The 15,640-nt window shown below is 48.8% G+C and overlaps 1 protein-coding gene across 4 annotated transcripts in view; it reads right to left on the reverse strand.

The window, feature by feature from the left end:
* LOC137306816 (IQ motif and SEC7 domain-containing protein 1-like) overlaps positions 1-15,640 on the reverse strand; it is a 98,646-nt gene that overhangs the window by 74,342 nt on the left and 8,664 nt on the right. Inside the window, exon 1 of one of the 4 annotated variants that reach the window (XM_067976213.1) lies at positions 7,579-7,696. The exons of 1 other annotated variant lie outside the window; for it this stretch is intronic. The gene's annotated coding sequence lies outside the window, so the exon portion shown is untranslated. Of the gene's footprint in view, positions 1-7,578; positions 7,697-15,640 lie in introns of those variants that run through there. 2 more of the 4 variants (XM_067976209.1, XM_067976214.1) reach the window with 2 other exon arrangements.

Genomic DNA, 15,640 nt, shown 5'->3' on the forward strand with positions numbered 1-15,640 from the left:
TCCAATCCTATCCAATCACAATCCATGATCCAATCCTATCCAACCTCAAACCATGATCCAATCCTATCCTGCCTCAATCCATGATCCAATCCTATCCAACCTCAATCCATGGTCCAATCCTATCCAACCTCAATCCATGATCCAATCCTATCCAATCACAATCCATGATCCAATCCTATCCAACCTCGATCCATGATCCAATCCTATCCAATCACAATCCATGATCCAATCCTATCCAACCTCAAACCATGATCCAATCCTATCCTGCCTCAATCCATGATCCAATCCTATCCAACCTCAATCCATGGTCCAATCCTATCCAACCACAATCCACGATCCAATCCTATCCAACCACAATCCACGATCCAATCCTATCCTGCCTCAATCCACCAACAGGGAGAGCGGGAGACACAGAGAGAAACAGAATTACACATGCAGAGAGTGAGGCAGACCTACAAACAGGGAGAGTCGGACAGACACAGAGAGAGAAACAGTTAGGCAGATCGAGTGAGGCAGACCTATAAACAAACAAAAAGAGACAAATAAAAAGAGATTGATGCAGAACAAGAGGCTGAGATAAAGAAAGAAATTTGGACTTGCATTTCAAAAGCGCCTTTCGCAACCTCAGGATGTCCATAAGCACTTCGCAGCCAATGAAGTATTTTTTCAAGTGTAGTTACCGTTGTAATGCAGGAAACGAAGCAGACAATTTGTGCACAGCAAGATCCCACAAACAGCAATATGATAATGATCAGATAATCTGTTTTAGTGATGTTGGTTGAGGGATAAACATAGACCAGGACACCAGAGAGATCTCTCTTTCTGATCTCTTTTACGTCCACCTCAGGGGGCAGATAGGGGTTCGGTCTAATGCCTCATCTGAAAGACGGTACCTCCAACAGTGCAGCACTCCCCAGTACTGCGTTGGGAGTGTCAGCCTAGATTTTGTGCTCAAAATCCTGGAGTGGGACTTGAACCCACAGCGAGAGCACAACTCACTGAGCCAAGGCTGACACCGATAGAAACAATTTCAAGAGAGGGAGAGAAAGAGACGGACAGAAACAGTAATAGAGAGACACATACAGAAATAGAGATGCTTAGAGAGCGAGAAAGAGAGATGGACAGAATCAGTGATAGAGAGGGACACACAGAAATAGAGACACAGAGAGCGAGAGAGATGAACAGAAACAGTGATAGAGAGACACACACAGAAATAGAGATGCTTAGAGACAGGGAGAGACAGACACAGGCAGAAACAGTGACATACAGATAGAGGAAACGAGTGTTTTTTGTTACTTCACTTCCTTTCCCTCTCATATTTACCTTGAGGAGAATTTCCGAAGCAGAAGCCAGAGGTAATGACAGGTGCACTGGAAGTTCTGCAAAAAGCTGAGCACCCCAACCATGGCGGGCCCCATCAGCCAGTCTGCCCCACCAACGCAAACCTTTGGCCTCCTGAGATCCTAAGCCAGGTCCCGGTTACGTCCTCCATGATTCTGACAGGGGGAAGAGAGCTGCTGCAGCCGCTGCTGCTGCACACAGAGGTAGAGCTCGTTCTCCTTGTTACCCGAGTCTCACCGGACTGGGCACATTGTCTACCTGCTCGGCCCTGCCAATCAGCCCTCGGATTGGTGGGAAGGGCAAAGGTCACCTGATTGTGCCTGGCCAACCAGGGAGAAGAATTATATGCAAATCTCATCTGTGCAGTTACAGGATTTGTTTATATAGATATATCTACATATATATATATTCCCTCTCTGCTTTCTGTTAAAGGTACAGTCCTTCCTCATCTTCAGTGCAATTAAAGGGGCAGAGTGGGAACAATTCACCATCAAGTTTACAAACCTCTGTCAATCATAGAAACATAGAAAATAGGAGCAGGTGTAGGCCATTCGGCCCTTCGAGCTGCTCTGCCATTCAATGTGATCATGGCTGACCCTCTTTCTCAATACCATATTCTCACTCTCTCTCCATACCCCTTGATGCCTTCTGTGTCTAGAAATCTATCTACCTCCTTCTTAAATATATTCAGTGACTTGGCCTCCACAGCCATCTGTGGTAGAGAATTCCACAGGTTCACCAACCTCTGAGTGAAAAAATTTCTCCTCATCTCAGTCCTAATTGTCCTATCCTGTATCCTGAGACTGTGACCCCTCGTTCTAGACCCCCCCAACCAGAGGAAACATCCTCCCTGCATCCAGTTTGTCTAGCCCTGTCAGAATTTCCTCCTTTCTCCCCTCCCCTCCCCACCAAAACACTCAGCATTGATTCAGGACCTTGTCAACCCCAAAAGTCTTGTCTCTTCTCTTCCTCTCCTCTCCCCCTTGCACACTGCAATCTTCCCACCTGCAGCCCCAGCCCATCTGGTGTGAAATTGCTCCCCGCCCAAGCAAGGTCAATTTTCAGCTGCTGTTGCACTCGGCTCTCGTGTGAGGGGGATTCCTGCAGCAGGTAAAATTCAGGGAGCTCTCGATGACCCAACGGCCTCCATTATCGACTGGGCGGTTTCCCTCTCTCCGTCGCCATGAAGAGCAGAGAAAGAAAGAACTTTCATTTCTACAGCACTTTTCACCACCTCAGGATGTCCCAAAGTATTTTACAGCCAATGAAGTACTTTTGAAGTGTAGGCATTGTTGTAATGTAGGGAAACGTGGTGGCCAATTTGCACACAGCAAGATCCCACAAACTACAACGTAATAAAGACCAGACCATCCGTTTTTAGTGATATTGGTTGAGGGATAAATATTGGCCCCAGGACACCGGGGAAAACTCCCCTGCTCTTCTTCCAATAGTGGCCGTGGGTTCTTTCACATCCACCTGAGAGGTCAGATAGGGCCGCAGTTCGACATCCCATCCGAAAGACAGCACCTACCGGACTGGGGGAGTGTCAGCTGAGATTTTGTGCTCGAGCCTCTGGAGTGGGATTATGAACCAACAACCTTCTGACTCAGGGGCATGATACATGGTACTGAGCCAAGCCAACCAGGTTCTATCTCCAGTCTGTGCTGATTTCAGATGGAAGTGGGGGAAGGGGCAGCCCACAGTTAGCCTCAGTGCCCCTGGACTAAGCAGGAGACAAAAACAGATTCCTGCTCCAGATCGCTATCCACTGACTCCTGCTAGAAGGCAAGTATGGATGAATGTCGGGCGAGGACAGGGTTTGGGGGAGGGGGAAAGTGGGCTGTGACATTCCCCCCACGATAGAATAGCCAGTCGCCACTCGCTGTCTAGGTCCGCGCTTGAAATATTGTTCACTGTGGTGAGGTACTGGAGCACGGTCACTCTGTCTGTCTCTCTCTCTCTCTCTCTGTGACTCATTCCTCTCTCTGTCTCTGTGTGTGTCTCTCTCTCTTTGTCTTTCTCTGTCTGATGAACGGGGGGGGGGGGGGGGGGAAGGAGGGGGGGTGTTCACCGTGCTGATAAAGAGGGCGACAGTTGACGCGCTCGCTATCTAACGACAGGCCAGAGTGTGAACCCTGCAAGGGTCTGAAGGAAGGAGAGATAAGGCAAGTGTTCCGAGTATTTCATGGGCTGCACCTGTCGTTACTGAGGAAACCGAGGGGCGGGGGAATTCCCAAGGCCCTCGGCAGGCGTGAGACGAGTCCCACCAGGAAGCGTTGCTTGCACTCACCTCCATTTAACCCTTCCCCTTCCAAATCAGAAGCCTAGACATTTGTGGAAAAAGAAAACAACTTTCTGGCCCATTTCCTCCCCTCCTCTGACACCCGCTTCCAGTGCCTCTCCCATTCTCTGGGCCCAAGCCCCCGACAGCAAGCTTGCGGCAGGGCGTTCGACCATGGAGGGCATTGCAGCCCGACCCTGCCCTCACCCTGATGCCCATGCACCCATGCTATCCGACAGGGCTGGTTGGACAGCCATCAGAAGCGGGAACCCTGGCCCATTTGTTTTTTAAACCCCCACCAAGGGGCGCAGAGGCCCAAACACAGCAGTCACCCGAGCTCTGACCAGCTGAGTTGGCGCAGACTGGGGACCAGCTGGTGTGGCTCGGTGCCTTCAGCAGGTCATCGTCTGAGCTGGGGCCTGCAGGCAGCATAGAGTCCCGGGTAACCACTCCACATGACCGAGGGACGTGGTTATGATGTCCTGAGGCCATGAAAGGGTCTACATGAAGGCAAGTTCTTTCTATCTCAGTCTTCATGCGCAATACTGAACAGCCCAGGATATTCCACTGTAGAGTGCATCACAGCCGAGTCTAATCGTGTCCTTGTTGACACAAGCACACTTTCCAGCAGGGGTCACTGAATGCTGATTAGAAGCAAGAACCCTGGCTGCTTCCGTTCCCCCCCTCCCCCTAACCTGGGGGTGCTGAGGCCAACTGAATCATCTCTACTTGTGTCCTGTTTGAGCTCAGCTAACTCTGTACAGTGTAGGGGGTGGGATCTGTGTCTTCTGGTCAGTGTGGCTCTGATACGGAGACTTTAAACCTCAGAACCTGGCTCAGTGAGCTTTACTTAGTGAGTAAACGAGCTACCAGAAGGCCCCAAGTGAATCACCGCCGCGGTCCTGTGCCAGGGTTTGTTGCTCTCAGCCGGAGGCAATGGTAGGGCCGCTACCTCTGGCCTGGTCCCTTGCAGGTTCCAGAGGGTGAAAGTCAAGTCAGGATTCTCTCCCCTGGCCGCTATTCGGGGACTCCTGCTGGCGAATGCAAGCTTGCAGACGCTGGGTGGGGGGGGGGATGGGGGGGCAGAATCAGGCCCAGATGTGTCGCCCCCCTTTGCCAAATAGCCTGCCAATTGGAGCTTTTAAAACAGAGTTCGATAGATTTTTGTCAGGTAAGGGTATCAAGGGATATGGGGCTACGGCGGGTAAAAGGAGTTGAGGTACGGGTCTGATTGAATGGTGGAATAGGTTCGAGGGGCTGAATGGCCTCCTCCTGTTCCTATGTTCCCCTGAGTGAGCTAAGGCAACCATTTCCCAGAAAGAGGGGAGGACAGTGGCATCCGGGTAGGGCAGGGTGTGGGTTCCGGATATAGGAAGCTGAAGGTGCTCGCTCGAGTGTCACAAGGCCTCATTCCCCTCTGGCCTACTCCTGAGTTTCACTTCCCGTTTGGCCTATCTAACACTTCCTCTGTGCAGCCAACTGCAGAACTGCTCTGTCGCTCCTCTCCCTCCCCAACGCCTGCCTGTGTGCGTGAGAGAGGGTTAAACCTCCAGCGGTAAAGCCTGCATCAGGAATCAACTAAGGGCTTCGGGTTGGGGGGGAGCCTCCGTCTCTCAGATATAACGCGTGGAAGGGCCCGCGTTCTGCTCCCCCACCCCCACCCCAGCCCCTCTTCCCTGATCTGTGCTGAGCCAGCAGTTCTCAGCTGGGTTAGGGACGCTACAATTAGCCTCAGTGCCTTTGGGTTAAGGTGTTTGCGGGGGGGGGGGGGGGGGGGGGAGATCAGCCAGGGAGGGGCTCCTGCTCCTGATCGCTGTCCAGTGACCCCATCTGGAAAACATATGTGTTTGGATGCCCGGATGAGGACTGAATGTTGGCTGGGTTGTGATAAGAACATATGAAACTGGAGCAGGAGTAGGCCATTCGGCCCCTTGAGCCTGCTCCGCCATTCAACAAGATCATGGCTGATCTTCTACCTCAACGCCATTTGCCTGCACTATTCCCATATCCCTTGATGCCTTTAATATCTAGAAATCTATCAATCTCTGTTTTGAATGTACTCAATGACTGAGCCTCCATAGCACTCTGGGGTAGAGAATTCCAAAGATTCACCACCCTCTGAGTGAGGAAATTTCTCCTCATCTCAATCCTAAATGGCCTATCCCTGTTCTGAGACTGAGACCCCTGGTTTTAGACTTCCCAGCCAGGGGAAACATCCACACTGCATCTACCCTGTCGAGCCCGGTAGGAATTTTGTATGTTTCAATGAGATCGCCTCTCATTCTCCTAAGCTCTAGAGAATACAGGCCTAGTCTACTCAATCTCTCCTCATACGACAATCCCGCCCTCCCAGGAATCAGTCTGGTGAACCTTTGTTGCACTCCCTCTATGGCAAGTATATCCTTTCTTAGGTGAGGAGACCAAAATTGTACACAATACTCCTGGTGCGGTCTCAACAAGGCCCTATATAATTGTAGTAAGACATCTTTACTCCTGTACTCAAATCCTCTTGTAATAAAGGCCAACATATCATTTGCCTACTATTTGCTTGCTGCACCTGCATGTTAGCTTTCAGTGACTAATGTACAAGGACACCCAGGTCCCTTTGAACATCAACACTTCCCATCTCTTACCATTTAAAAAATACTCTGCATTTCCGTTTTTCCTACCAAAGTGGATAACTTCACATTTTTCCACATTATATTCCATCTGCCATGTTCTTATCCACTCATTTAGCCTGTCGATAGCCCCTTGAAGCCTCTTTGCATCCTCCTCACAACTTACATTGCCACCTAGTTTTGTGTCATCATCAAACTCGGAAATATTACATTTGGTCCCCTCATCCAAATCATCGATATAGATTGTGAATAGCTGGGGCCCAAGCACCGATCCCCGCAGTACCCCACTAGTCACAGTCCTCCATAGTCGAATGTTCTATCAGCAACCACTGCCTAGACTCACATGGACTTTGGGTGAGGTACTGGAAGGACAATACATGTCTGTGAGGCTGGATCTCAGCACGAGTCAGCACCCTCGGTCGGTTGGGGTGGGGGAAACGGAGGAACGGTAGAAGTGAACCTTAGTTACCCCACAGACCCTGCTCTCACTGCCTGTTTTTGTTTCTTTGAGCCCTGTGGCTGCAACACCTCCCGTGGTTTCCCCCTCACAGCTCACGGCGGGCTCCCCTCTGCTATTCTACTCCCGTCTACAATTTACACTCCTATACTTGTCCCAATATTATCTCCCTTTGCCTTGCATCATTGTCCCTTTTGTCATTTAATTACTCCTGCCCGCCACCCTGTCATACACCTTTCGCTTTTGTTCGTTTTCCCTAGCTCTGCACTTGCTTAAAAGCTGTTCATCTAGGTACGTAGGAACAGGAGAAGGCCATTCAGCCCCTCCAGCCTGTTCCGCCATTCAATTAGAACTGAACTGTACCTTAATTCTATCTACCCGCCTTGATTCCGTAACCCTTAATAACCTTACCTAACAAAAATCTATCAATCTCAGTTTTGAAATTTTCAATTGACCCCCAGCCTCAAAAGCTTTTTTGGGGGAGAGAGTTCCAGATTTCCACTCCCCTTTGTGTGAAGAAGTGCTTCCTGACATCATTCCTGAACAGCCTAGCTCTAATTTTAAGTTACGCCCCCCTTTTCTGGACTCCCCCCACCAGAGGAAATAGTCCCTCTCTATCTACCCTATCAAATTCTTTAATCATCTTAAACACCTCGATTAGATCACCCTTTAATCTTCTGTACTCAAGGGAATACAAGACTAGTCTATGCAGCCTGTCCTCATAATTTAACCCTTTTAGCCCTGGTATCATTCTGGTAAATCAGCGCTGCACCCGCTCCAAGGCTCTCTAACATCTTCCAGTTCTGATGAAAGGTCATCGACCTGAAACGTTAACCCTGTTTCTCTCTCAGCTGAGTGTTTGTAGCATTTTCTGTACTCACTCAATCCCTGGTGTCACGGAGATCGCAGTCTGAAAATGTCGAACGAACACTTCACAACCCTCAGAAACCTCACGTTGGGAAGTGGTGGGGGGGAGGGGGATTTCACAGCGTCCAAACCGCAGAGAGGAGCTCCGTCAGCCTCCGACCCCCTCCGAGACTGCTGCCGGTGAGAGGCGGCGCGCGATCCAGCCGGGAGCAGCTCTGACATAGAGCCTGCCCTCCGATTTGCCGGCCAATCAGGCTGCCTGGGTGTTGGTCTGTGGTTTCCGAGGTCGACCGAACGTTGTGGTTCAAAGAAGACTGTGGGCAGAACCCGGGGCAAGTGCGCAGACTTTGGAGAAAAGAAAACCCCCATCACTTTAATCAGTTAACGCTGTAAAGCCGAGGCTCAAGTGGTCTCGTTCTCCCTTCGAAGTCAGAAAGTCATAGGATCGAGCTCCGCTCCAGAGACTTGAGACCATGATCCAGGCCCGACACTCCCCAGTTGCAGTACTGAGGGAGCGCTGCACTGTCAGAGGTGCCGTCTTTTGGATGAGATGTTAAACTGAGGCCCCCATCTGCCCTCTCAGGTGGGTGTAAAAGGTCCTGCAGTCACTATTGGAAGAAAAGCGGGAGGGGGGGGGGGGGTAGTTCTCCCTGGTGTCCTGCACCAATATTTTTCCCTCAACCAATGCCAATAAAACAAAAGCAGATGATCTCATCATTTATCACATTTCTGTTTTGCGGATATTTCTGTGTGCAAATTGGCTGCCACGTTTCCTACATTCCAACAGTGAATACACTTCAAAAAAATTAGCTGTGAAGCACTTTGGGATATCCTGAGGTAGTGAAAGGCACTGTAGAAATATAAGGTCTAGCACCAGGGATTGTCGGCCTGGATTACGGGGCTCGTCTCTGGAGTGGGATGTGAACCCCACAACCTTCTGACTCAGAGGCAACAGTGCTACCACTGAGCCAAGGCAGCCTCACCCACAGCCTGAAGTAAAACAATATATTTAAAAAATTTCTTCCCATCCCCCTCCTCAGCTGAGTCGCGTAACACGGGGTTACAGGTTCCACAGGCCCCGGCCACCCTCCGACACCTCATCCAAATAGCCACTCTCCACGTGAGCACCGGCAGGTTATTCGACGGTGGGTGCATCACAGATAAGCCTGGTCCTGGCCTCAGCCACCAGTAGGAGTCGCTGGGTAATCATCAGGAGCAGGTCCCCATATGATTGTGTTTTTCTTTTCTCTTTCCCCACTCCCCCCACCATCCTTCCCCCTCAGGCCAATTGTAGCACCTCGGCCGTCCGTGGTCTCAGAGCAGACCAGTAAGATGGAGAACTGGGCCCTTCCCGGTGTGAATGTGGCAACATCTTGACCCACCCAGTGTTGTAGGTGAGAGTCAGTCTGTGTATGGATTCTGAATGCTATCGGTTTCGGTCACTTACAAGAAAAGGTCTAAAAAAGGGCAGAGAATAGAAATCAGACCATCTCTCAGAGAGCGCTTACTCCAAAATTACAGATCAAATAGGCGCTGCTCTCGAACAAAAGACCGGCGTCAGAACAAAGAGGGGGAGTATGTTAAAATTATACACTGTTATTATAGTATAGCACAGATTCAATTTACAATCGGCAATCTCTCTCTCTTGCTCTTTCTCCCTCCCTCTGTTGCTGCTTTCTCTCCGATTCCCTCCTGCTCGCCGATTCTCAGTCTGGGCCTCTCTCTCTGATTCTTTATCTGTCCCCCTTTGTCTGTCTGTCTCGCTCTCCACTGTCCGTCTGATTCCTTCTATGATTCTCTACCTCTCTGTCTCTACTTCTCTGTCGCTCTCTCTTTTACTCTCTCTCTGTTGATCTCTCTCGCACTCTTTCTGTCCCCTGCGCTGTGTCTCTGATTTTCTCTGTGATTCTCCACCTCTTTCTGTCCCTATTTGTTTCTATGATTCTCTCTTACTCTCTCTCTGTCTCTGCCTATCCATGCCTACTTCTCTCTGATTCTCTCTTTGTGTACCTATTTGTCTCTCTTTGTAATTTTCTTTCTCTGTTCATTTATCTGTCTCTCTGTCTGTCTGTCCATGCCTATATCTCTCTATCTCCCTGATCTCTCTCTGTGTACCTATTTGACTCTCTGTGTGGTTTTCTTTCTCTCTCTCTTTGTTTGTCTGTCTGTCTGTCTCTCACACGGTTCTGAAAACAGGCTTAAATTCTGTCAAATATCTTTTTAAAAAAGCACCAGGGGTGGAGGCCAGTGTGGTGACATCACCCTCCAACCGTCACCCTGATCCTTTCCGGAAACTTCCTTGAGGTTGGACGGAATGTTTAAGGGGAAAAAAAATTGAGACAGCAAATTGCAAACATGTGGTGCAGAATGGGAGGAAGCCCACATCTGCCAGCACCTCCAGCCCAGGGAATGTTAATAGCAGACTCACGGGTTTCCTTTCGAAAATGTGCATGTCACCAAGTTAATGCAGACAGGCTGTGCAAAGAGACAAATCCCGGTACTGACGGGAGGTGGTGTGCCATATTACTGCCACGAGATGATACCAATGAGAGAGGCCACCTGGCTCACCTTAACTCATCCCATAGTCTCCCCCATTGCAGCATCCCAGTGATTTCCTGGAGTTTTTCCTCTGCTGTTCTGTCCATTCCCTGTGTTGATCACTTTCTGTGTGAAGAATTTCCTGATACAACTCCTACATTTGCCTTTTACCAGTTTGAACCCGTGTCCCCTTGCTCTATTCTCGCCGTTTAATGTAATTCATATTCCGGATGAACCGTTTCCATTCCCTTAACTATCTTGACACGGCTGTATGAGATCACCTCTCAGACACCTCCTCTCCAGGCTGAACAGCTGTGTCTCTCCAGCCTGTCCTCATAACTCAGTTCCTCTGACACTGGGGATCGGACCGGAGGCTCTTCTTTGCCCCCAGCATTTCAACGTCTTCCTTGTGTCTCAGAATTGGCCACAGTACTCAAGGTGCGGTCTGACCAGAGCCCTGTACAGTTTGATCACGGCCTCCCTGGCCTTATGGCGTCAGCCGTGGCTTAGTGGGTAACATTCTCACCTCTGGGTTACAAGGCAGTGTGTTCAAGTCCTACTCTAGGGACATGAGCACAAAATCTAGGCTGATATTCCCAGTGCAGTACTGAGGGAGCATTGCAGTGTCAGAGGTGCCGTCTATCAGATGAGATGTTAAACCAGGGCCCCATCTGCCCTCTCAGATGGACATAAAAAATCCCACAACCACTATTGGAAGAAGAGAAGAGGAAAGGAGTTCTCCTTGATGTCCCAGGCCAACATTTATCCCTCAATCAATCAAAAGGGTTGTAGAAGTTTGGAACTCTCTTCTGCAAACGGCAATTGATACTAGCTCAATTGCTAAATTTAAATCTGAGATAGATAGCTTTTTGGCAACCAAAGGTTTTAAGGGATATGGGCCAAAGGCAGGTATATGGAGTTAGATCACAGATCAGCCATGATCTTATCAAATGGCGGAGCAGGCACGAGGGGCTGAATGGCCTACTCCTGTTCCTATGTTCCTATTATCACATTGCTGTTTGTGAGATCATGCTGTATATACATTGTCTGCCATATTTCCTACATTACAACAGTGACTATACTTCAAAAAAAGTACTTCATTGGCTGTGAAGCACTTTGGAACATCTGAGGTAGAAAACAGCACTATAGAAAGTTCTTTGCTTATACTCTGCTGCTTTAGCCCTATAGCTCAACATCCTATCGACTTTGCTGATTGCTGGATCGTGGAGCATCAAGTCTGCTAAGACACCCACACCTCTTTCAGCTACATCCTTCGCTGTCTCACTACCATTGACGAAGAACGCGTGTGGTCCATTCTTCCTCCCTACATTTGTTGTATTAAGTTCTATCTGCCATTGTCTTGCCCACTTATATATTTTTGTACAATTCATTCTGTAATTCCCAAGCTGCCTCCTCTGATTCCCCTGCCCCTCCTAGTTTGGCATTATCGGCAAACTTTAATCACTTTCCCTTGAGAATCTGAATCCAGGACATGATTTAAATTAGAAACAGTACCGGTCCCTAAACCTAGTGTTACTGTATGGTAGTCCCTGTTTGTTCAGGATATGGGTTACTGTACAGGGTTTTTGTTTATTCAGGGTAAGGGTCACTGTAAGGGAATTAGGGGTTACGGGGAGTGGGCAGGAAATTGGACATGAATTTAAATTTGAGGTTAGGATCAGATCAGCCATGATCTTATTGAATGGCGGAGCAGGCTCGAGGGGCTGATTGGCCTACTCCTGCTCCTATTTCTTATGTTCTTATGTTCTTATGTACACAATTCCTGTTTATACATGGTACAGGTTACCGTACAGGATCTCTGTTTATTCAGATTACGGGTTACTGTATGGGGTCCCTGTTTATTCAGGGTAAGCGTTATTGATGCAGGGATTCCCTCTTTAAAAGCATTCCTGATGCCCAGATTCCCTCTTTAAAAGAGGTCCAGATGTCGAGATTCCCTCTTTAAAAGGGGTCCTAATGGCGATATTCCTCCTGTACGGCCCCCTTTGCCTGTTGTAGCTTCCTTGATGAAAATGCAGTACGGTGAAGCATGAAATGGAACATTCCAGAACTCCCCACCCTCCATGCCACATGACGCCACTGCACTCGGACTGTTTCAGCAGGTACTGCTGGAGTACGAATGGGGATTTAGTGCAATGTCAGCTGTTCTCACCCCACCTTGTTTGGGTTCCATGACTGGGACTCTCGAGGAGTTTAAAAGGCATATGGTAGTTAATGGGTTGTAGGAAACCCAAACACACACTCCAGGGAGGCAGAACAAGACAGCACAGGCTCAGGATTGTTAAGGGCTGGTTTATGACAGATGCTAGGAAGCATTTACTCACCGCAGGGTAGACTATGACTTGAGATGGAATCTGGGACCTTCTTGTTCAGTACAACATTCACCCAGTGAGCCATCAGGGGTGCTGGCAAGTATATTTCACTATTATTTTGTTCTCAGGATGTGGGCAATGGGATCAGGGCCAGCATTTATTGCCCATCCCTAGTTGCCCTGAGTGGTGGTGGTGGGCCTTCTTCTTAAACTGCTGTAGTCTAATATTTCACTTAGTGTTCTGTAGCAGTTGTTTTTACAACTGAGATTTGCAGATCACCTTAGGTGGCATTAAGAGTCATGTGTAGGGGTGGCAGCTTCCCTTCCCTCAGGGGCATTAGTTGATGTTTAATGCCTGTCATTTTCTGTGCCAATCTATAAATTACCATGTTTATTAAGTGCAATTTCACAGATTGCTATTGTGGGATTTGAACCCACAACTTCTGGGCTGCTAGTCCAGTATCACAACTATTAGGCTACTTACATCCCCTAATTCCAGCACGTATAAGTGATGGTAAACTGCAATCTCTCTGAACTCTGTTTTTGATTTGACACTTATGTCTCCAGATTCCCCTCAACAGCAACCAGAGAGAAAAGATACAGAGATAGAGAGAGAAAGAGAGGGGAGAGAGAGACAGAGAAAGAGAGATATAGAGAAATGGGGAGAGAGAGAAAGTGAGGGAGAAAAAGAGAGGGGAGAGAGAGAGACAGAAAGACATAGAGAGAGAGAGAGAGAGAGAAAGAGGGAGACAGAGAGAAACAGAAAGACAGAGAGAGACAGGGACAGAAACAGAGAGACAGAGACCGAGAGAGAAAGAGAGAGAGAGAGAGAGAGATGACTGCCAGATGAGCACAGGGACCAGGGAGAAAGTGGCATTCAATTCAGACACTCACCAATCTGCAGACAGCAACCTGATGCTCAAAGTCCTGAGGTTGGTCCAGTGTCTCTTCCCTTTTTCTCCTTCTCCTCTCTCTCTTTCTTACTCCGCTCCCTCCTCGGCCACTTTGTCTCCTTCCTCTGCACCCGGTTAAATTTTTTGAAATCTCCCCTTTTCCCTCCCTGCCTTTTTTTTCATTTTTTGGAATGATATGAGAAGCGAAAAAAAGAATGCGGAAAATAAGGAAATCTTTACATCACTTTCAGGACGACTGCCAGACTTCCCAGATCCAAGTTTGGAGCACACATGGAAGGCATGAGCTGGAATGACTGGAGTAAATAAAGGAATGTCCCTGGAATGTTTCTTTGTGGATTTGAAGGATGCTGGGGTGTGAGGTACTCTGATAGTTTTACAGGAGTGCCCAGAGTTCGTCGGCTGTAAATTCATCTTCAGATTGGGCCCTCTCGCAGGTGGGCGATGTTATAGGAGGTGGAAGTAGTGCCGATTTTTCCTCCTATGAGGAAGCAGCTGGCCTTCCCTTAGTGCTTCAGCACACCTGAGATAGGGAACTCAGCAACTGGCGAACTGAGATGTAGACACACCTGTGTACCACCCACTGTACCACTTGACTATATTATACTTGGCTACAGAAAAGTGCATTCAGCTCCCATCCTCGATATATGCTGAGTTAGCTTGTCTCAGCCAGGGTGACAGTGGGGGAGGTTGGGAAACATTACAATTGGCCTCAGTGCCCCTGGACTGGGAGGGGGGGGGAGGCGGAAAAAAAAATCGGGGAGCATTCTGAACCTGGTCCCTATCCAGTGACCCCTGCTGGAAAGTGACGTGCGTGACAGATCAGGTGAGGACAGGATCAGGCTAGGCTACGATGCCCCCCATGACCAAATATCTTACTGTCACTCACATGAAGATTGGGCACATGGGCGAGGTACTGGAAGGTAACCAGTACCTAAACCTTAGAAGAGGAGAAACAAAATTCCCTTTAATCTACAACGATTAGAAAGAACTTGCATTTCTACAGCACCGTACACGACCTCAGGACATCCCAAAGCACTTTACAGCCAATGGAGTACTTTTGAAGTGTGGTCACTGATGTAATATAGGAAACGCAGCAGCCAATTTGCGCACAGCAAGATCCCACAAATAGCAGTGTGATAATGATGTTGGTTGAGGGATAAATAATAGCCAGATCATCAGGGGGAACTCCCCTGCACTCATTCAAATAATACCATGGATCTTTTACATCCACTTCAGAGGGCAGACAGGGCCTCGGTTTAACTTTCATCCGCAAGACGGCACCTTCGACGGCGCAGCATTCCCTCAGTACTGCACCAGGGGAGCATCAGGCCTGGATTACGTGCTCGTGTCTCTACAGCGAGGGCTCGAACCCATGAGTCAGAAACGAGAGTGACACCCAGTGAGCCAAGGCTGACCGTGAAATACTCTCCCCACCCCCGGCCCACCACCAGTGGTCCCGGGTTTTCGATCGATGCTTTCGTTGTGTCTAGAGGAGCAGCGATCAGACTGATGTTGGCCACTGGTTTAGGAGCGGAGGAGGGGAAAGGGGAGGGCTGTCCTCCAGCTGACGGACACCAGCCCAACATTCCTGAGGGGAGAAAAAAAACAGCCGCCCTGAAGTCAAAGATCCTTTCATTTTACAGGAAAGTGGGATCAAAGCCAAAGCAAATCTCCAGAACGCTCTGTGCTTTGAGTTTATTATTTTACTCCAACTGTAATTTTTTAAAAATAACTTTCTAGTCGATGCCTGATTAACTCTTTGATGGTTGCACTGCTGAGGAAAGAAAAGAAAGAACTTGCATTTCTACAGTGCCTTTCATGACCTCAGGACGTCCCAAAGCGCTTCACAGCCAATGAAGTACTTTTTGAAGTGTGGTCACTGATGTATTGTAGGAAACATGGCAGCCAATTTGCGCAGAGCAAGATCCCACAAACAGCAATGTGATAATGACCAGATCATCTGTTTTAGTGATGCTGGTTCAGGGATAAATATTGACCAGGACACAGGGGAGAATTTCCTCCTGCTCTCCGATAGTGCCATGGGATCTTTTACACCCACCTGAGAGGGCAGGCAGGGCCCCGGTTTAACGTCCCATCCAAAAGTGCTGCACTAGGGAGTGTCGGCCTAGATTATGTGTTCAAGTCTCTGGAGTGGGTCTTGAACCCACAACCTTCTGACTCAGAGACGAGAGGCCACGGCTGAAGTATTGTGAACGATGGAAATGATTCTGGAAGAGTGTTTGTAGATATCCCTTCGATGAATTGCTCCTGTACGTCACATTGAGTGTTGGC

Source organism: Heptranchias perlo, chromosome 45, assembly GCF_035084215.1.
Source record: "Heptranchias perlo isolate sHepPer1 chromosome 45, sHepPer1.hap1, whole genome shotgun sequence".
NCBI classification, from domain to species: domain Eukaryota; kingdom Metazoa; phylum Chordata; class Chondrichthyes; order Hexanchiformes; family Hexanchidae; genus Heptranchias; species Heptranchias perlo.